Raw genomic sequence first — 21540 nt, forward strand, 5'->3', positions numbered from 1 at the left:
GCTACTAACCGCAAACCCGCCTTTGAGCCATTTTTTAACAAAAAGTTGCAACACGCCGTTATTTACATTGAGGAAATAGAATTGAAAATTTCACTAAAATACGAATAAAGTAAATTATATCAAATATGTCAACCGCAGTCCATAGACTGTTGATCCACGGACCGGACATAATTGCTTGTACCGTTTTATCAATAGGACAGTTGTCGGACGATACGCAGGAATCAACAAACAAATCAATAAGGCAGCATCACTTAAGTTTTGTCACAAAGTCTTCTTGCATGAAAAATATGGAGGATTTTTCGGGGGAATTCTGGCGATGGCCGATGGATATTTTTTCTATGCGGAAACCATCTACGAGGAAAGTGAAAACACTGTCGTTGGAAACTGTTCCTCTCTTGCTACCTGCTGCAGAGGATTACGAAGACTCAGATGATAAGGATGATGAAATATCGGTGAGGAAGAATATGAAGAAGGAAATTAAAATGAAGAAGAAGAAGTTCAAGAGGAAAAAGATGGTTATAATGGCTCTAAGCACTTTGGGACTTAACATCTGAGGTCATCAGACCCCTAGACTTAGAACTACTTAAACGTAACTAACCTAAGGACATCACGCACATCCATGCCCGAGGCAGGATTCGAACCTGCGACCGTAGGAGCAGCGCGGTTCTGGACTGAAGCGCCTAGTACCGTCCTCCACAGCGGCCGGCGGGAAAAAGATGAAAAAGACTTTTAAAACTTTCCATTTCTGCAACTAATACATATTTCCTGTAATTGACGCGGTTTTGTAATAAGGATCACTGTTAGAACTGTGTTCATCGCAAAGATTTTTTTGTGCACTTCATTAATTTTTTTCCAGATTCTTTTCGCAATATTGGATGCACCATTTTGATTTTTTCGTGTTTGATTCAAAAATCTTTATCTGGAGAATCATAACCCCCTTTACAGACGTTTTTGGTCCTAGTGGCACAGATATTGAAATTTTTGCCGTGTTTCATAATTCCAACCCACTGTGCGTCGAAATAAATAACACATAGCGGTAGACGGAGTCTTTGCCAAAACTGAAGCGCCCCATCAACTCCAAACATCCAGGAATGTTGAAGGATGGTGTCATTCTGTTGCAGGATAATGGCTGCCCACATGTCGCCAAGGTTGTTTTGACACCACTGCGAAAGTTTCACTCTGAAGAGAGAGATTCGTGGCTATCGATATGAGTCGGACGAAGAGGCGCTCGCCGGATACAATCGTGTTTCTGTAGGCTACAGCGTTCTTCCATCAGAGCACTGACCGCCATGTCTCGCAGTGAGATGATGTATCAACAGTTATGGCGATTAATTTTGATATAATAAACACTTAAATTATTTTTTCCATCTCTCTAATTTTCTTGTTTTGTAAATAAAACTGCCTATTCCTTCTGCTAGATACTTTGTTTATCCCATACACGTTTCGACTTCTCCTGTTCTAATGCATAATCAGTGGGATCTATAACGATACAAGTTTTGTTAGTTATAGATTATCAAACCGTTCACTTCGCGATGTTTTGTAAAAAAAGTTAATTACTTACGATTTGCTGATCTGCGATTCCTCATATCTGGTCTGGAGGTCGCACTACCACTTTTATCACTGTCATATAATCACATCTTTGTGTTCTCGCCTTCCACACACTGTTCACCATGTTTCTCACTCTTTTTTGTGGTGGAATCCTGTTCTTTTGTCACTCGATACAACTATTTCGTCGTATACTGCTTTTCACAGCGTAAATATTGCGACTTCATTACGTGTTTAATCTTCTTTGGTATGTTTATCTATTTGTTGCCAACCTAACGAAGTACATGTTCCATACTAACTTCTATTTATGATGTTTATACCGTGTGTGTATGAGAGAGAGGGGAGGGGGCTAGGTCCGACGTTTTTTTTTTTTTTTTGTTTGGGTTGGGGGGGGGGGGGGGTTGTAGTAGCTGTTAGCGAGTTGTTGAAAACTTTGGTGACAGCTGTTTTGACTTTTAGTTTCAATATTCTGTGGAGGGGTTCATGGGTGAGTGAGTGTAAAGATGTTGGGTTCTATTATTATTACACTGAACAGTATTATTATATTAATACTTTTTGAGAACGTTATTATATTATTTTATCTTACCATTCTGACCAGCACTTTGTTTACGTAAAACTTTTTCACGTGCCACTCCTATCTTATGCTTTCACTACAAACGTTAATCACATCAAAGGGTAATTCATAATTCTTATATGCTTCGTTGAATTTACTCTCATGTGCAACCAATTCCGACACCTGAGGCACTTTTTCAAGATCTCGTCTACCGCTCTCGCCTGTATGTTCCATACAAATGGAGTTGAGCCTGGAGTGAATTCCAGAGTGAATTTCTTTACCTATGCCTTATTTTTAATCATTCGCCAACTAACCAAATGTGAGGTGACATTGTGGTTACGGAAGATATGGTAATCTCACGTCCCTCGAGCTGCATTTTGTTGATTCTTAATCGAAAGCGTTCTTTGCGGCGATGAGACACGAGTAACAGACTGTAAATAGAGGAAAAACCGAGTTGCCTAAATTGAAAGCGTATATCTTTTCTTTACTAATATTAAAACCATTCAGTTTAAAATTTAAAAAAATTAAAAATATATAACAGGCCCTATCATTTACTTTGTTTATTGAGCTCGTAAATAAACACATCCTAAGAACTGCTAAACGGAGCCACGCTCATTTTAACAGTTAAATTTAGTTTCACCTTAACATTGAAGACTGTCATTGCTATATTGCATTTCCAAATTTAACAATCAGCTGTAAAAGTTCACCGTAGCCTTAATAATTTCTCAAATAATAATCCACAACAGAAGATACTGACTAACAATGGAAACAGTGATTTGTCCACTGTGTAATTACGCGCACCCTACACGAATGAAACGATGAATCACTCACTGTTACCCTACGGAAAGCCTCACCTCCTGCATTCCAAATTTAAAGGTTGGGTAGCTCAGCTGGTAGAGCACTTGTCCGCGAAAGGCAAAAGTCAGAGTTTCGAGTAGTCGTTCGGCACACCGTTTTGATCTGTCAGGAAGATTAACATCAGTTGGCACGCCGCATCAGACAGAAAATTCATTCTGGTGTATTTATGTCATTGTTATGCTGAAAAAAAACTGGCGTTTAAGGAGCTAAACACAGTGTGGAATGTAATTCGGTTTGAGTTTTATGAGATGTGTTTAAAGAACTTTCTACCGACAAGTTCGAGTACTATCATTTGTTTGGCCTATCACTGTGGTCCGGTATTTGGTACCGATTGGTCGTATTCCCATGTGCAAATGTTGGCTTATAACAAAGCTTTCAGGCAGCGCCACGTCGAATTATCCACGATCACCCGCCAATGATCACATTTTGCTTTTGATCATTTGTGCATTCCACTTCCAGAAGCTGCGTCGTTTTTATTGGCATTTGTGTTGCTCATCAGCCGTACGGCACAACTTGTTGTCGATGTATGCCATGTGACAGTCGTGCACTGGCCGTTTGTTTTTGCCTTTTACTGCATACGGGCTATACCTGCTTCTGACTGCTTGGTTAAATCCGTCCTCGGAGCTATGGGTACTGACTGTTAAGACTTCTTAGCAAACTCTCTTTTTAAGGAAGAATTATGCTGTTGTAAGTCTGATTGTATACTAGATATTGTTCTCTCGGGGTTTCTGAAATCTAAATTGTGCGATTTTTACAAAGTTATCACTCTGAACTTGATGACTAGAGTGCCGTGTAAGTTTTTAGCTTCGAGTACGTTTTAATTAAAAATTAATGCATCTTAAATGTGCTGGTAAAATGAACACCTTCAGAGGTTACTACGTATAGGTACTGTGATTTCCCCGTCTTGAACCGATTCTAATGAGGTCTGCTTCTCAAACGAGGAAATGTATACCTTGCGTGTTGCATTTACTTTGGTGGTGTAGAAGCACCATCATCATATATATTAATTCGCAAGTCAACATCCCCTTTTTGACAACGCGTTCTAATCGTACAGGGACGAATGAGGTGTCGCCAGAAAAGTTTTTCCACCAGATTCTGTCATTTCATACCGATGCGCTAATACATAATATTTGTGGAAAACTTTAACATGAAAGAGAGTTTTAACTATCATAGACAACAAGGCCGAGCGTCATACCTATATTTCACGAAGCTAACTTATTAATCACGAATAAGAGACTCCCTTTTCATATTAATCTTTCCAAAAATCCCAGTTTATTTACCGAGTGAGGTGGAGCAGTGGTCAGCACACTGGACTCGCATTCGGGAGGACGACGATTAAATCCTGCGTCCGGCCATCCTGATTTAGTTTTTCCATGATTTCGCTAAATCGCCCAAGGCAAATGCCGGGATGGTTGCTTTGAAAGGGCAGGGCCGACTTCCTTCCCTAATCCGATGAGACCGATGACTTCGCTGTCTGGTCTCCTCCCCCACCACAACCCATCCTTTGCCCCAGTTTATTTTTTTAAAGTACTTATTAACCGAATAATTTGTAAACAGCATAGTCATACATAATATTTGTGATCACTGCAATTAGTCCATTATCTCTGCCCGCCGTACAAATTCACTTTTGTAAACGACTATACTTCCCGAACCGACACACATATTTGCCACTGTCGCCTTGAAATGGGCTTTACCTATTACTGATACGGCCTAACACGCTTGTCGAGTTAAAGTTTTAGGTTATGTGGCCCTGCTGTCAGTTCCCGGTCTCAGATGCTGGTTTCAGAATTTGTATTGTTAAGATAATAAATGTTAATAAGTCATTCTTCACACTAAGAATCCACTTTATTGCCCAACTATCTACTAGTAAAACAGCAGTATTCTCTGACAGATAATGTTAATATCGACCAGAAATCACATGCTTCCGGTCTTTCTATACAGCCTTCTATCCAGCTACTCCCTTGAGCCTCCTAGCCGAGAGTTTCCTCGGAATGTGCGCATTTTAGCACCCCTCGGGCAGTACCGTGCAGTAATCCAGACAGCCGCCCACACCGACAGCGGCCCCTGCAATCGCCATTGGACGGGCGGCTCGCAGGGGCCCTGCAGACTTCGGGGGCGGTGGAGGCGGAGACGTGAAATTCGTTTAGAGCGCGCATCAATCGCTGCGGGGTCGAGGAATGCGGCCTCACTGGCTGGCCGGCGAGCCTCCGAAATGTCAGGGGTGGCTCCGGCTGGCGCCCAGGGCGCGCGCACTACGCACGCACGTGCACCTTCCCACCCGCGCTACCCCACCCACGCTTCACAACCCCACTGAAGCAGACGGCCAACAGCCGCCAGCCTGACAGCTGCATCCGCAAGGCCTGCGCAACTGATACAGTTATCTCCCAGGGGGAACATAAATACCAGTCCGAGAGACCACTCGCTGTACAGAATCGTACATGAACCATGAAGGACCCTTCCGCAAGAGATTCGGAGTCACGATTTCGGACATTTATGTATTTATTTATCTAGTGTTTGGCATAGTACACCACCTGAATTAATTACGCTACTGGCCATTACAATTGCTACACCAAGAAGAAATACAGATAATAAACGGGTATTCATTGGACAGATATATTATACTAGAACTGACACGTGATTACATTTTCACGCAATTTGGGTGCATAGATCCTGAGAAATCAGTACCCAGAACAACCACCTCCGGCCGTAATAACGGCCTTGATACGCCAGGGCATTGAGTCAGCTTGGATGTCGTGTACAGGTACAGCTGCCCATGCAGCTTCAACACGATACCACAGTTCATCAAGAGTAGTGACTGGCCTATTGTGACGAGCCAGTTGCTCAGCCACCATTGACCAGACGTTTTCAGTTGGTGAGAGATTTGGAGAATGTGTTGGCCAGGGCAGCAGTCGAACATTTTCTGTATCCAGAAAGGCCCGTACAGGATCTCCAACATGCGGTCGTGCATTATCCTGCTGAAATGTGGGGTTTCACAGGTATCGAATGAAGGATAGAGCCACGGGTCGTAACACATCTGAAATGTAATGTCCACTGTTCAAAGTGCCGTCAATGCGAACAAGACGTGACCGAGACGTGTAACCAATGACACCCCATACCATCCACCGGGTGATACGCCAGTATGGCGATGACTAATACATGCTTCCAATATGAGTTCATATTGATGTCGCCAAACACGGATGCGACCATCATGATGCTGTAAAAAGAATCTGAATTCATCCGAAAAAATGAGGTTTTGCCATTCGTACACCCAGGTTCCTCGTTGAGTACACCATCGCAGTCGCTCCTGTCTGTGATGCAGCGTCAAGGGTAACCGCAGCCATGGTCTCCGAGCTGATAGTCCATGCTGCTGCAAACGTCGTTGAACTGTTCATGCATATGGTTGTTGTCTTGCAAAGATCCCCATATGTTGACACAGGGATCGAGACGGGGCTGCATGATCCGCTACAGCCATGCGCATAAGATGCCTGTCATCTCGACTGCTAGTGATACGTGGCCGTTGGGATCTAGCACGGCGTTTCGTATAACCCTCCTGAACCCACCGATTCCATATTCTCAACCAACGCGAGCAGCAATGTCGCTATACGATAAACCGCAATCGCGAGAGGCTACAATCCGACCTATATCAAAGTCGGAAACGTGAAGGTACGCAAGTATCCTCCTTACACGAGGCATTTCAACAACGTTTCACCAGGCAATGCCGGTCAATTGCTGTTTGTGTGTGAGAAATCGGTTGGAAACTTTCCTCGTGTCAGTACGTTGTAGGTGTGTCACCGGCGCCAACCTTGTATGAAATCTCTGAAAAGCTAATCATTTGCATATCACAGAATCTTCTTCCTGTCTGTTATATTTCGCGTCTGTAACACGTCATCTTCGTGGTGTAGCAATTTTAATGGCCAGTAGTGTACATATAAGTAGCCTACAATACAGGCATTAAAAATGCATGTAAGACATGCAGGTCGTCTAAAAGGCGTTCGGAAATTCCCGTTACAAACTCCTGGGACTTGGAGAGGGGAGAAAGTGCATAATATTGTGAACAGGAAGCCATGTCCGGAAGTGGAACAACGGTTTCCGTTCAGATGTGTAACACGTCCATGTCTGTTGAGGGAAAGAGAAAAGTTTCAAAGTTGCTTGTCCTGCTATGCAGTACAGTAGAAGATGATCTGTACTACGTCAGACGATCACCTTACCTCACTTGACGTCTGTATTGCAGTCTGTGCAGTGCCATTCTGTCCCCGATAGAGAAAACTTGGCTCAGTACACGTTTTCGAAATACACAGTCATGGTCGTTGTGTATGGCGAAGCTCGATGTAACGGATCCTTTACGCAATACAACACATCACACAAAATCTATGCGAAATTACGGAGCGACTCCGAGAAACTGTGAGAAGGCTGGTCTGTGATGCTCCACGGCATCGCCGCACGCCCGCATTTCATGAATATACTGCATCACGGTGAAGAGTACCCGTCAACGAGTACTCGGACAATTGCGCGTGCGATGTGTGAACATCTTTCGTAGGTACAAAGCCTGTAACAACTTTGGTGGTAGCCACAACCAGTCGCTGTTGTAAGGAATAGTTGCTGTTCTGTTCATACAGTATGCTGGGTTCGTTTTTGTTTTGTAATAATGTTAAAAAGTAATGTATAAGTGTTAATACAAACAGATGTGCGTAAATGGTAAGTAACTTTAGAACTGTTACCTAATAATTGTGCTGTGTCACCTCTAATTCAATTCCTCAGGCAGAAGTGGATGAGTTGAACATCGCCGACCGAAGTGGCCGTGCGGTTCTAGGCGCTACAGTCTGTAGCCGAGCGACCGCTACGGTCGCAGATTCGAATCCTGCCTCGGGCATGGATGTGTGTGATGCCCTTAGATTAGTTAGATTTAATTAGTTCTAAGTTCTAGGCGACTGATGACCTCAGAAGTTAAGTCGCATAGTGCCCAGAGCCAAGTTGAACATCTGAACTGAAACCGTCGTGGAACGGAAACATTACATTTCGGGAAATGGCTTAGTATATAAAATACACTTATGCTAAAAATCAAGGATAGTTGCAGAAATTGGTGCCACACAACGTGGCACTACACAAAACTGAACTGGAGCCAATAGCAACGGCACATAGGAAACAAACACGACACAGATCTGCAAGTCCTCGGAATTGGGGATAAGTTGAGAAAACCCTTCGCCAAACACATGTACTACAGAACGCCACTGTTCCCTGCGCATGTACCCCGACATCAATATGGGATATGGTCACCATACACACGTACACAGGCCGCGCAACGGGTTGGCATACTCTGGATCTGGTGGTCGAGTAGCTGCTGGGGTATAACCTCCCATTCTTGAACCAGTGCCCGTCGGAGCTCCTGAAATGTCGTAAGGATCTGAAGGCGTACAGCGATACGTCGACCGAGAGCATCCCATCAATATGGGATATGGTCACCATACACACGTACACAGGCCGCGCAACGGGTTGGCATACTCTGGATCAGGTGGTCGAGTAGCTGCTGGGGTATAACCTCCCATTCTTGAACCAGTGCCCGTCGGAGCTCCTGAAATGTCGTAGGGATCTGAAGGCGTACAGCGATACGTCGACCGAGAGCATCCCAGAAGGGTGGTCAATGGGGTTTAGGTCTGGAGAACAGGCAGGCCACTCCATTCCATGGATGCGTTACCATCCATCAGGAGGAAGGTGGGACCCACTGAAACCCTGAAAAGGCGGACGTACTGGTGCAAAATGACGTCGCGATACACCTGACCTGTTACAGTTCCTCTGTCAAAGACATGCAGGGGTGTACGTACGCTAACCATCATCATCCCACCGCACACCATCGAACCACTACCACCAAACAGGTATCTTTCAAGGACATTAAGTGGCTGGTATCTAGTTCCTGGTTCACGCCAGATGAAAACCCGGCGAGAATCACTGTTCAGACTATACCTGGACTCGTCTGTGAACATAAGCTGGGACCACTGTTCCAATGACTATGTACTGTGCTCTTGACACAAGCTTTAAGGGGTTCTCGTGTGACCAGGGGTCAGTGGAATGCACCTTGCAGGTCTCCAGGCGAATAAACTATGTCTCTTCATTCGTCTGTATACTGTGTGTCTGGAGACAACTCTTCCAGTGGCTGCGGTACGGTCCCGAGCAAGGCTCCCTGCAGTACTCCGTGGCCGTCTGCGGGCACTAATGGTGAGATATCGGTCTTCTTGTGGTGTTGTACACTGTGGACGTCCCGTACTGTAGCGCCTGGACATGTTTCCAATCTGCTGGAATCGTTGCCGTAATCTTGAGATCACACTTTGTAGCACGCGGAGTTCCCGTGCTACCAGATGCTGTGTTTGACCAGCCTCCAGTCGCCTTAGTATTCTACTCCTCATAACGTCATCAATATGTGTTCTTTGAGCCATTTTAAACACACAGTCACCATTAGCACGTCTGAAAACGTCTGCACAATTACTCGCTGCACTGTACTCTGACATGGGCCAACACAAGTCTGCGTATGTGGACTGCTGCCAGCGCCACCGCGCGAAGACCGCAGGTCAAATGGACCGCATGGTCATACCCCAAGGTGATTTAAACCAGAGTTTTGCTTCACTATGTATCAGAATTATCTTTAATTTATGAGCATGAGTGTCTTATGTACTCAGTCCCCTCTTCACATCTTAGAAGTCTGTACCGGGAATTTCCGAATACTCTGTAACAACAAAAATAAAGAACACATACACAAACACACAAAATTTATACAATGACAAAATATTAGTTTGGCGCATACGTTGAGTTCCTGTTTTTCATGCTGGTATATGGGCTGCTATGGCTGTATTTACCGACTGTCATTTTCTATTTGTAGTTCACTGCTGCTAGTTGAGTTTTTTTGTTTTTTGTTTTTTTGTCATCCGGAGATAGTGAGTGGTGCTGTCGATGGGTTCATTTCTCGATTGTCAGTTATTACTTGTAGTTCACTGCTGCTATCTGACTTTACATATTGTCATTTTGAGATACAGGGTTGCGCTGCAGACGTTAGAAAACGGAGTACCAAGTGGAGAAGTTGGCACATTTCCGACATATTCTTCTGTTTGAGCTCAATGTAGCGGTGACAGGAGCGGAGGCAGCTGGAAACATTTGCGCCGTAACTGAGGATGATGCCGTCGGAGCGAGCACGGCAAGAAAATGGTTTTGCCGTTTCAAGGAGGATTGTTTTGACATCAGTGATTCTCCACCATCATAAAAACCTCCTGGGCCCAACGAGAATCGTTTTAACACATTAATTCACAATGATGCACGTCATTCTATTCGAGAACGGCCAAATGTGATGAACTGTGATGATTCCACCATCGTGCGACATTTGCACTATCTAAGCCAAAATCACAATAATTACAGGGTGGCCATATTTGCATCTCCGCTTGGTCTCCATCAAATGGCTCGTGGACAACACCGACCATTACTAATCGGTATCGTTACCGCTGAAGAGAAATGGTGTCTATATGCTAACATAAGGAAAAGAAAGAAACGGTCGAGCTCAACCAAAGCTGAAACTCCCTTGCTCGCATCCACAAAATATGATGCTATGCAGCTGTTGTGTACTGCCAATTGCTTCCCCGAGGTGTAACCATCATTGCTGGCATTTATTGTCAACAACGGAGACGTCTCGCAGATACAATCCAAGAACAACGCCATGAAGTCGTGCTTCTCTACGACAACGCCAGCCCGCAATCTGATAGACTGACAAAAATCACTATACAGGTATACGGTTTGGAAGTCATTCCGCACCCACATAACTCGCCTGATATTGCAACCTCATATTTTCACCTTTTCCACTCTACATCGAGCAACCTTCGAGGAACTTCCTTTGCAGATTAAAATGCTCTCCGAACACGGCTCGACGAGTTAATCGCCTCAAAACCACGTGGTTCCTACAGATGCGGAATCGTAAAGTTATCCCAGCGTTGGCAGACAATGAATATATTATTCATAACTAAAGTCTCTGTCATGTGTATCTGTTGCGAGTATTAAACTAGCGGAAAAACGATGTGACCTTAGGCACCGACTTAATATATGGAAACATAACTACAGCTGAATGTCCATGTCACTCATGTATTCTACCGCATTCTTAGCAGCGTTCAAGAATTCGGAGCTATCGTAGTGAAGCATCTTAATGGGCAATCTTGAGGTATATATTTCACGGCTAGCCTCGCAAGCCCACAATTGTTCTTGGGAGAAGCTATTTTTCTCCATCTATAACGCGACTCAACACATCTGCCATTATTAGAATTCTACAGGGTGAGGCAGCAGAAAGGACAAACGTTCCTAGAACCGCTGGTATTGACGCTCAGTCGGTCGGAGTGGGGGGAGTGATGTGGTAACGTGATTTGTAGCTCCTGCCATTTTGTTTAGTCAAGGCCATGGAGCCGTGAACTGTGCAACATCGTGCATTTAGCTACGATAGTTTTGTGCGCAATAGTGCGTCTATCGTTGCAGTGCAGTGTGAGTTTCGTCGCCATTTCATTTTAGCTAGACATGATAGTGTTCCCACTCGTAACACCATTTTACGTTGGGTAGAATCATTTCGAACACGAGGAACAGTTATGAACAAAAAAACCACCACGAGCTTCTCGCTCAGTTCGGACACAAGAAAATGCGGAAAGAGTTCGGTAAGCCATACTCCGTTGTCCTGGTAGATGTGCTATAAAACACTCGACTAAACTGCGCCTCAGTAATTGCTCGTTAAGGCGTATTTTGCGTACTAACCTAAAATTTCATCCCTAAAAAATTGTGAAAAAATTAAACCCACGAGATTATGAACAGCTGCTAAATTTTTCCCGAGAAACGGAGGCCGTATTTGAGCAAAACGACATTATTCTGCTTATGAGTGATGAAGCTCATTTTCATTTGAATGGGATGGTAAATCAGCAGAACTGTCGTTATTGGGCCAATAAAAACCCCAAAATACTGCATGAGAAACCATTACATAGTCCCAAGGTGACTGTTTGGTGTGCTGTGACAGGTACAGATGTTATTGGCCCATACGTTTTCCAACACGAGAATGGGAACACTGTATCTGTAACCTCTGAACGATATGAGAGATGATCACTGAATTCTTCCTGCCTTAATTAAGAAGAAACTGTATTCCTATCCGGCAAGTGTGGTTTCAGCAGGATGGAGCTACAGCTCAAAGGGCAAGATTGACTAGGGAAGCAATTAAGACTGTTTTTCGTGGTAGAGTCATTTCCCACTTCAGGGACATTCCTTGGCCTCCTCGTTCCCCCGGCGCATCCATTTGTGACTACTTTTTGTGGGGTTACATCAAATCACGTGTGTACGTGCATAAACCACTTACACTTGAAGAATTGAAGGAAGCTGTTGGTGAGGAAATCGTCCAAATAGACAGAGGCATGTTGCAGAGGGTTGAAGCCAACTTTGGAGAGCGCCTCGCTGAAAACGGCTGTCACCTGGGAGATGTCGTTTTCAAGCATTAATTTTGTTAAATGGCAACATTATTTGAGTGTTATTCTGTAATTAAAATTTTTTTGAAGCACTCGTTACGATGTATTGTTCATTTGAAAACCGTCCACCCCTTTTGCCTCATCCTGTATTTAGAACAGCACTGAATTTTCGAGGCTTCTCGTATCCAAGTAGTGTAGCGGCGAGGCAAAGCATATTTGTGAAAGGCAAGGAATGACTGTTTGGTCCATACCTGTTTCCAGCGGTCATTCAAGATGAATTCCCTTTCTTTCAAAATTGTTGCGCTACTTAGGGATGTATGTGCAGAATGCGATATGGTTCTCTCAGTATCGAAATTTCTCGATGGGTTCTTAAAAGAGGGCTATTTTCGATCTTTTTGAGTTCTCTAATGATTGATTTCTCTCATCGCAGATGTGGAGGAGCTGTATACCTTAGTAGGGGTCGCCTTTATTGTGCTCTTATTAAAGCGCAACATTTATTTTCGTTGGACGTCGATGTGACTAGGGTAAGCACTGTTGAACCAAACCGGTGCACAATATTCCTCTACCGCATACAGAAGACCCGAAGTCCGTCACGTGGTGTGTGAAGATCCCCTTGAAATGCCAACAAGCCTCCTCAAGATGATACTGCGAGTTCTAGGTTTGGCAGCTGTCTTGAAGCTCAATGATATATCCAGGGTGGCACTTAAATGAATTCAGGATATCTATTTTGAGGCAGCGGTTTGTTTTCAAAGTAATTACTGAGTTGTCTGTTGGATAGTTTCTTGCTGAGGTGGAAGGAAGAGACTTCTTTCTTTGTGGCACTGGGTTCCACTCTCCAATGGCAATTTTCCTTGACAGCTACCAGGTCCTTCGTCAAGATGCCCTGTGCGGCCTCCACATCCTTACAGGTTAGTGCCAGGACCTAATCGTCTGCATATCCAAACTTGCGTTGGGTAATTCCGTGCGTATCAGCTACAGGCTGAATAATAAGGGAGCCAGAATAGTTCCCTGCGGAAGGTCATTGTTTAGCATCATTTCAGTGCTCTGTCTATTATATAAATCTTTAAGATACGTGCGGATACTATTATAAGGGTGACGTTAAAGCTTGAATAAAGTTGCACAGTAAACCGAACTCAATATGTCTCTCGGATGCACTGAACCTACCGGTATAAGATGTCGTCTTTGACCTTTGTAGAGGAACGATGATGTGGCATGTGACGTCAAAAATGCAGTGATGCAACTCCAGTACAGCATCCGTGCCCCGATCTTTAGGTGCTGTTTCCGTACGAGCGCAGAATTATAAGAGCCAGAAAGAAAAATGAAGAAGCAAGTAGGCGAATTAGGAGGGGAAGTAGACGAAATAGTAGTTGAAAGAAACAGCAGCAATTTACTAGAGGGCACTAAAATGGGAAATCAGATGAAAGGGAATAATTAGACCAATGAAAATTGGACTGTCTTCTGCAGCAATCCCACAAAACACCCCTTTCGCTGGAACAGAGGCGCTTATTCATTGCTTTACTGCGCTAGGTGGAAGCATTTTCATTATGCCAAGTAATTCAATGGAACTAGAGCGTAAAGATAAATTTTTCATTTGCTATCGTTCTCTTTGTTACGGCTTTGCGATGATGGGTAAGGAAATAATTTAAAAGAAATTATTTTAGCATGCAATGGTACCTTCGATTGTGTGTTGCTCCATCTTTCGAATTGCATCACACGAATGACAAAAATTGTTGAAATATGTGCCATTTCCTTCGTTGCAACGTTATGATGAAACCATTAAACATGCTAAGCAGTGGTCAGGAGTAAACAAAACACGATACTGACATTTTAGCGGTCGAAACATGGCGGGTGGGAGGGAGTGGGGACCGCAGCGTTGAATTCAGCCCTAGGCGCCAGTTATCATACACTACTGGCCATTAAAATTGCTACACCAAGAAGAAATGCAGATAATAAACGGGTATTCATTGGGCAGATATATTATACTAAAACTGACATGTGATTACATTTTTACGCAATTTGGGTGCATAGATCCTGAGAAATCAGTACCCAGAACAACCACCTCCGGCCGTAATAACGGCCTTGATACGCCAGAGCGTTGAGTCAAACGGAGCTTGGATGTCGTGTACAGGTACAGCTGCCCATGCAGCTTCAACACGATACCACAGTTCATCAAGAGTAGTGACTGGCCTATTGTGACGAGCCAGTTGCTCAGCCACCATTGACCAGACGTTTTCAGTTGGTGAGAGATTTGGAGAATGTGTTGGCCAGGGCAGCAGTCGAACATTTTCTGTATCCAGAAAGGCCCGTACAGGATCTCCAACATGCGGTCGTGCATTATCCTGCTGAAATGTGGGGTTTCACAGGTATCGAATGAAGGATAGAGCCACGGGTCGTAACACATCTGAAATGTAATGTCCACTGTTCAAAGTGCCGTCAATGCGAACAAGACGTGACCGAGACGTGTAACCAATGACACCCCATACCATCCACCGGGTGATACGCCAGTATGGCGATGACTAATACATGCTTCCAATATGAGTTCATATTGATGTCGCCAAACACGGATGCGACCATCATGATGCTGTAAAAAGAACCTGGATTCATCCGAAAAAATGAGGTTTTGCCATTCGTACACCCAGGTTCCTCGTTGAGTACACCATCGCAGTCGCTCCTGTCTGTGATGCAGTGTCAAGGGTAACCGCAGCCATGGTCTCCGAGCTGATAGTCCATGCTGCTGCAAACGTCGTTGAACTGTTCGTGCAGATGGTTGTCGTCTTGCAAACGTCCCCACCTGTTGACTCAGGGATCGAGATGGTGCTGCACGATACGTTACAGCTATGCGGATAAGATGCCTGTCATCTCGACTGCTAGTGATACGAGGCCGTTGGGATCCAGCATGGCGTTCCGTATTACCGTATTACCATCCTGAACCCTCCGTCTCCATATTCTGCTAACAGTCATTGGATATCGACCAACACGAGCAGCAATGTCGCAATACGATAAACCGCAATTGCAATAGGCTACAATCCGACATTTATCAAAGTCGGAAACATGATGGTACGCATTTCTCCTCCTTACACGAGGCATCACAACAACGTTTCACCAGGCAACGCCAGTCAACTGTTGTTTGTGTATGATAAATCGGTTGGGAACTTACCTCATGTCAGCACGTAGTGCTCTGAAAGCTCTGAAAAGCTAATCATTTGCATATCACAGCATTTTCGTCCTGTCGGTTAAATTTCGCGTCTGTAGCACGTCATCTTCGTGGTGTAGCAATTTTAATTGCCAGTAGTGTAATTAAGCTACTGCTTGCTTGTTAAAACAGAGAGAAAACAGTTAACATCGCCTACTTTTATTCTTATTTTGCATATAGGTTGTAGTGACGTACTGACATGTAGCTAACGGCAATGTCTACGTTATGTTCGAAAAAAGTGGTTGTCGAACTTTTTCGCTCAAGAGCCAATACTGACACTGTAGGGCGATACCTCGGGCCGCATATGTAGCGACCTTATTATTGATTGGTAATCTACATTAATTAGTGTATTATGAGCCCGCAACTGAATAACTGTAGTACGCTAAAGGCGCGGTTATCTGGCAGCCGTTCTGCAAGTACCTATCGTTGGGACCATTCTGATCAGTTAGTGTCAACTGTTATCTGTTTCAGATTGCTCTCATCCTCAGCTTCCAAGAGATGTGACACAAGTTGCTTAACGAAGTGGTGTTGTGTCATCTATATGAACGGATGATTATTTGATTAATATTTTGACCACCGTCCACGTAAACCTGCCCGTTTCTTAGAATGCCGACTTTTTTAAAGGTTTTTTAATATTTTTTAAATAAGAATAATATTCACCATTTATCTCTAGTACTAACCTTTTAAGAAAACTTGATACTCCTCCTGGAATACATATATGAATTGTTACACATGCCTTTCGAATAGCTGAATTTTTTGTGTGATACATATTGAAACAAGGCTTTTTGCAGATGGCTTCTTCACATTTGTTGCACTGGCATAGAGTGTCTGTTCTTGCAATATTTCATTATTCATCAAATGAACCAACATCAGAAAAGAACGCGTTTAGTCTGCTTCAAAGTCACGTGCTCCTAAAATAGCGTGAAAATATCGGATTTATTTTATGAGCATAACATGATGTCGTAGGAGCAACGACGTACATAACATTAATTTACTACTAAAAATCATCCATAAAATACATGAAAATGGTCTAAGGCCGAAATTGTACAATCGACATGAAATAAAGAGAATGGCAGCTGAATTTATCAATAAACCTTTCAAAAAAATTCGTCGCAGCTGCGGACACTATCGCATTGAAAATTACGAAGCTTCTACGAATTCAAAGCGAGGAATAATCACTTGAAGTTGGACAAAATCCTTCTTATACAAACTAAATCGTCGACATCCTCATCCTGACTGTCACTGAAACAAAAGACACTTGTTCCAGTTCAAGTAAAATTTCTTCGCTTTTAAGACAATGTGACGCCATGTCTTCGTTTTCTTACATACTAAACCGACAGCTACCACCGTCCAGGAGCTTGACCGAATACAATAAACCGTAGTTTTAGAAACTCATGTAACTCGCGAAACAATGAAGACAGGTCGAGCCTGTCAATACACACATTTTGTATTTAAAAGCAGGATAAATTGTACTCCGTCACATGTTGGATGGAAAGTCTACCAAAATTATCGCATCCCGTCGATTGACGGTATTAACAGTCAAAGTTTAAATGACAGTAAATGTACTTAATATTGAAGTAAATTATTCAGTATGAAACATGATGAGAAATGTTTACGAAATGTTTTGAATGACGTTTTTCTTTTACTCTTATTGTCAGAACTATATACTTATATGGATATGGTGCCCGTTCTTTCGGACATGTCTGTCCGCAATACCGGCCATGACCTTCTTCTTCTGTCCGGATGCACACATATTACCCGAACTCTTACTGGACTTGGTAAGAATGTCTTCGACGAGTAATGAGTGTGTTGGGTAGCAAGACTACGAAAGTAGTATGTGGACATATAAGGTGCGAATGTGGGTCTTGCTGGAGGCGTGGGCGAGATAGTCCCTGCAGTCGCACTATCCTCTGTGCCCTCGGTGGCTCCGATGGATAGAGTGTCTGCCATGTAAGCAGGAGATCCCGGGTTCGAGTCCCGGTCGTGGCACACATTTTCACCTGTCCCCGTTTTATATATCAACGCCCGTCAGCAGCTGAAGGTATTAATATATACTTCTAATTTCATGCAAACTCAGCGAGGTGTTGATAATGGCGCCTTTGCCGCCTTAAAGACATCCTTGTCTAACATCAACTTACCACGTTCAAGATCAAAAGTATCTGACGCTGAATATTGTTACACCGTGTATTTAAAGCAAACCTGATCTGCATGAACTCTTACTACACTGGTGCGAAATTTGAGGAGACATCACCCGTCATATGTAGAAACACGCCTACTCCTTCTTTGTTCTGTGATTTTTTTCCGTCAGTGTATTCAAGAAGAGAAATAAAATCAGTGAACTAACTGTCGTTATATGCCAACCTTTGGATACGTCCCCTCTATGACGAAGCAGTACCATCCAAAGTGATGAGTCGGTCACACGAGCCACAAGGAGCGTACATAGAAAGTTGGACTTTGCATGAGAAGACGGCAGAAACATATATTTTTTCTCAGTATTATAATCGCAGCTCCTGATTTCTGCGTGTCATTGCTTCTACAAACACAGTCATGGGATAGCGATAAGCACGTATGCAGATGGCGGTAGTATCGTGTGCACAAGGTATAAAAGACCAGTGCATTGGCGGAGCTGTAACTTCTATTCAGATGGGTCACATGAAAATATGTCTGACGCACTTACGGCCTCACTACCGGAATAAACAGACTTTGAACGCGAAATGGTAGTTGGAGCTAGACTGATACCCTTGGCTTAGCGACAGAGAGCAACGGCGTTTGCGTGGAGTTGTCACTGCTAACAGAGAGGAACACTACGTGAAATCACCGCAGAAATCTATGTGAGCCGTATGGCGAACGTATCCGTTAGGACAGTGCGGCGAAATTGTGTGTTAATGGGCTATGACAGCGAACAACCGATGCGAAAACCTATGGTAACAGCATGACATAGACTGCATCGCCTCCCCTGGGCTCGTGACCGTATGGGTTGGACCCTAGACGACTGGAAAAGATTTGCTTGTCAGATGAGTCCCGATTTCAGTTGGTACGAGATGATGATCTGGGTCGAGTATGGCGCAGACCCCACGAAGTCAAGTTGGCAACAAGGCACTGTGTAAGCTGTTGGTGGCTGATAATGGTGTGGATTCTGATTACATTGGACTGGGTCCTCTGGTCCACCTGAACCACCATTGACTGGAAATGGCTATGTTCTGTTTCTTGGACACCACTTGCAGCCATTCATGGACGTCATGTTCCCAAACAACGGTGGAATTCTTAAGGATGATAATGCGACGTGTCACCTGGCCATAATTTTTCACGATTGGTTTGAAGAACATTTTGGAAAATGGAATGATTTGTTCACCCAGACTGCCCGACGGGAATCGCCCAGTTATTTCAGACTTCCCTTGACCTACACTAGTGCATAGGGTTTCAATTGGTGCAGATTGAATTTACATGTTCATTCAGATTTACTCTTCATAACAGAAAATCACTTTGTAACAAAACAGAATAATACATTTGTTTCTCCTTTAATTCATCTACAGAGTTGGTACTTTCAACACATACGTTAGCCACTCACGCACAACTGATATATTATGTGAAGTTCCTTGCTGAAACAGTACAAAATCTTATGGCACCTTGCTTATACATCCTGCCTGGTCATTTCAACCTCATTTTGTCGTGTTTTATTCGAGTAATTTTAAGGTCCCTTCTTACTGCATCACCTATTCCATTTCTTTCCTTAATTCCCTAGTTTGATTATGTACGCAGTCTATTAACTCTACGTAATTAGCACATAATTCATCATCTACATGAGATTCCAGATCCTTATAATTAGCTCTAATTACTAACCTTTATTGCTGGCTATCAGATTTCAATTCCTTATAATTAGCATTATTTCTGGCCTTAATTATGTTCTACCAGAGTCCAACTCGTTATTTAAATTTGATTATCGCATTGCAATTGGCCAAATTCAATATCAATGTGGCCCCCACGAAACACTGAAGTACCATGTAGAATGTCAATAATAATTTTAACAGTGTTTGGTGGGAAGCAGTATTGATTTTGGCTTGACTGATGTTGATGTTCAAGCTTGTCAAGTGTGTCTTACTGTTACTATTGTTCACGTTGGTTCAGCATTACGTACATTCGTTATATAGCAGTAGCTAACAGTTGCTGCTGAGTACTTGCTCTTCTAAACAGCCGTCCATATTAACAAAACGTTTGCTACTTTGGTGATATTGTTCGTACCTTAGGAAAGTGGACTATGGACGACTCTGTTTAAAAAGAATACCTCGATGTAGTCATAGGGTCGCAAGGGTCTGCTTTCACTCTCTGCAGCTAATTCGCTGCAAATAATAACTTATAGCTGTCAAATAGTCTATGCATTGGCTGGAATTACGAGTTAATAGAATACAAAGAGATCATATCAAAAGTTAAATAAATAATTTAATAACAAGGATTGTATTCAAACGTTTGTAATTGATGTAGGCGACAGAGAATTGCGTTGAACAATGTTTATTAAAGAAAGGGCATAATAAATAAACGGCAAATAGTAATACGACATTCAACTGAAATACTGACATGAAATATCCTCATTGAAAACAATGAAATTGCGTTGATAGCGTTACGAGAATGGTAGCAAAATCCTCAAACTAAATAGTCATCGAAGATGCGCGAAAATTAACTCAATACGTGCAGTATTCATCAGCTCGAAACCGTTCAGAGTTCAACATGATGATTCACAAATTGACATACGCGATACAAAGAACAGTAACTCAAACTCTGTCTATCCTGACTGACAAAAGCGGAATAAGTTAGAGCCCTGTACTGAAGCACATTCAGACCTCTCGAAACGGAACGTCCCTTGAGAACATAAGGTATACTAGTGGCCGTTTACCACCCAGAATCAAACACTTGAGTAGCCGAATGAGGCACGTTACACCAGGCTGGTCTGCCTTCTTCAAGAGCTCGACATAAAGCGTTCACAATCACTCCCTTGAGCTCTTCACTCAAAAAGTTCCAAAAGTTCCAGTCTCCATGTGTCTTCCGAAGTGTTCCACTTCTGTGGGCTTTCCCATTGGCTGAAGGCCGGCTCCCCCCAAAATTCAATTTCCACAGACTCTACAGACATGATTTGATTCAAGTTGACCACTTCCTAGACTAAACTTATTACAAGAATATTTAAATAAAGAAATGTTACATATATTCGCTCACACTCAGAACAATCACAATAATTACAAATAAAGGATTGTACATAAATAAATAAGCTAGCATTCTTGCGCAAGTGCGTTCACGTTAAATGACAGCAAATTTTTGTTTAATATTATTTTAACGATTACTTACTCCTTCTTGATGGAAGCATCTTTTGTTTCTCTTTTTAATTGTGGTGTCCACTAACAAACGCGATTGATCATTTTTAAATTAGCACAGTTTTTTAATAGCACTTTCAATCCTCATTCAAATAAAGTTACACTTAATGTACCTGCAATAATTTTGTTTAAGTTTATGCATGTGCCCTCTTGCGCTAATAAACCGATTGTGTAATAACAAATAGGCTTATGCTGTAGCAGTTGAAAACAACTGAACAATAACAACACTTTTTATATTACGTTAATATTTAAATTCTTGCAACTTCCTTCATTTCATTAAACACTAAATATATGAACAAGTAAGTGCACCCTGGGCAAGTTAATAATTTCAGGACCAGTCTCTAATCCTCGACTAATAGCATTTAGCTTAAAGAAATGAATTTTTCCATTTCTACTACCAGTAATTTAGTGAACACTCACTAAGCAGAATGCTTTACTCATCACTGAAGTCCCATTTCACACGTATAAAAATAGGAAAACGCCTTTCTGTTTCACTTAATCAGTATAGAATAAAGTATTTCTTAGAAGACTTCCCATTATCCACTAGCACCACAGTGCTTCTTTTCTTCA

Source organism: Schistocerca piceifrons, chromosome 3 (assembly GCF_021461385.2).
Source record: "Schistocerca piceifrons isolate TAMUIC-IGC-003096 chromosome 3, iqSchPice1.1, whole genome shotgun sequence".
In the NCBI taxonomy this organism is placed as follows: domain Eukaryota; kingdom Metazoa; phylum Arthropoda; class Insecta; order Orthoptera; family Acrididae; genus Schistocerca; species Schistocerca piceifrons.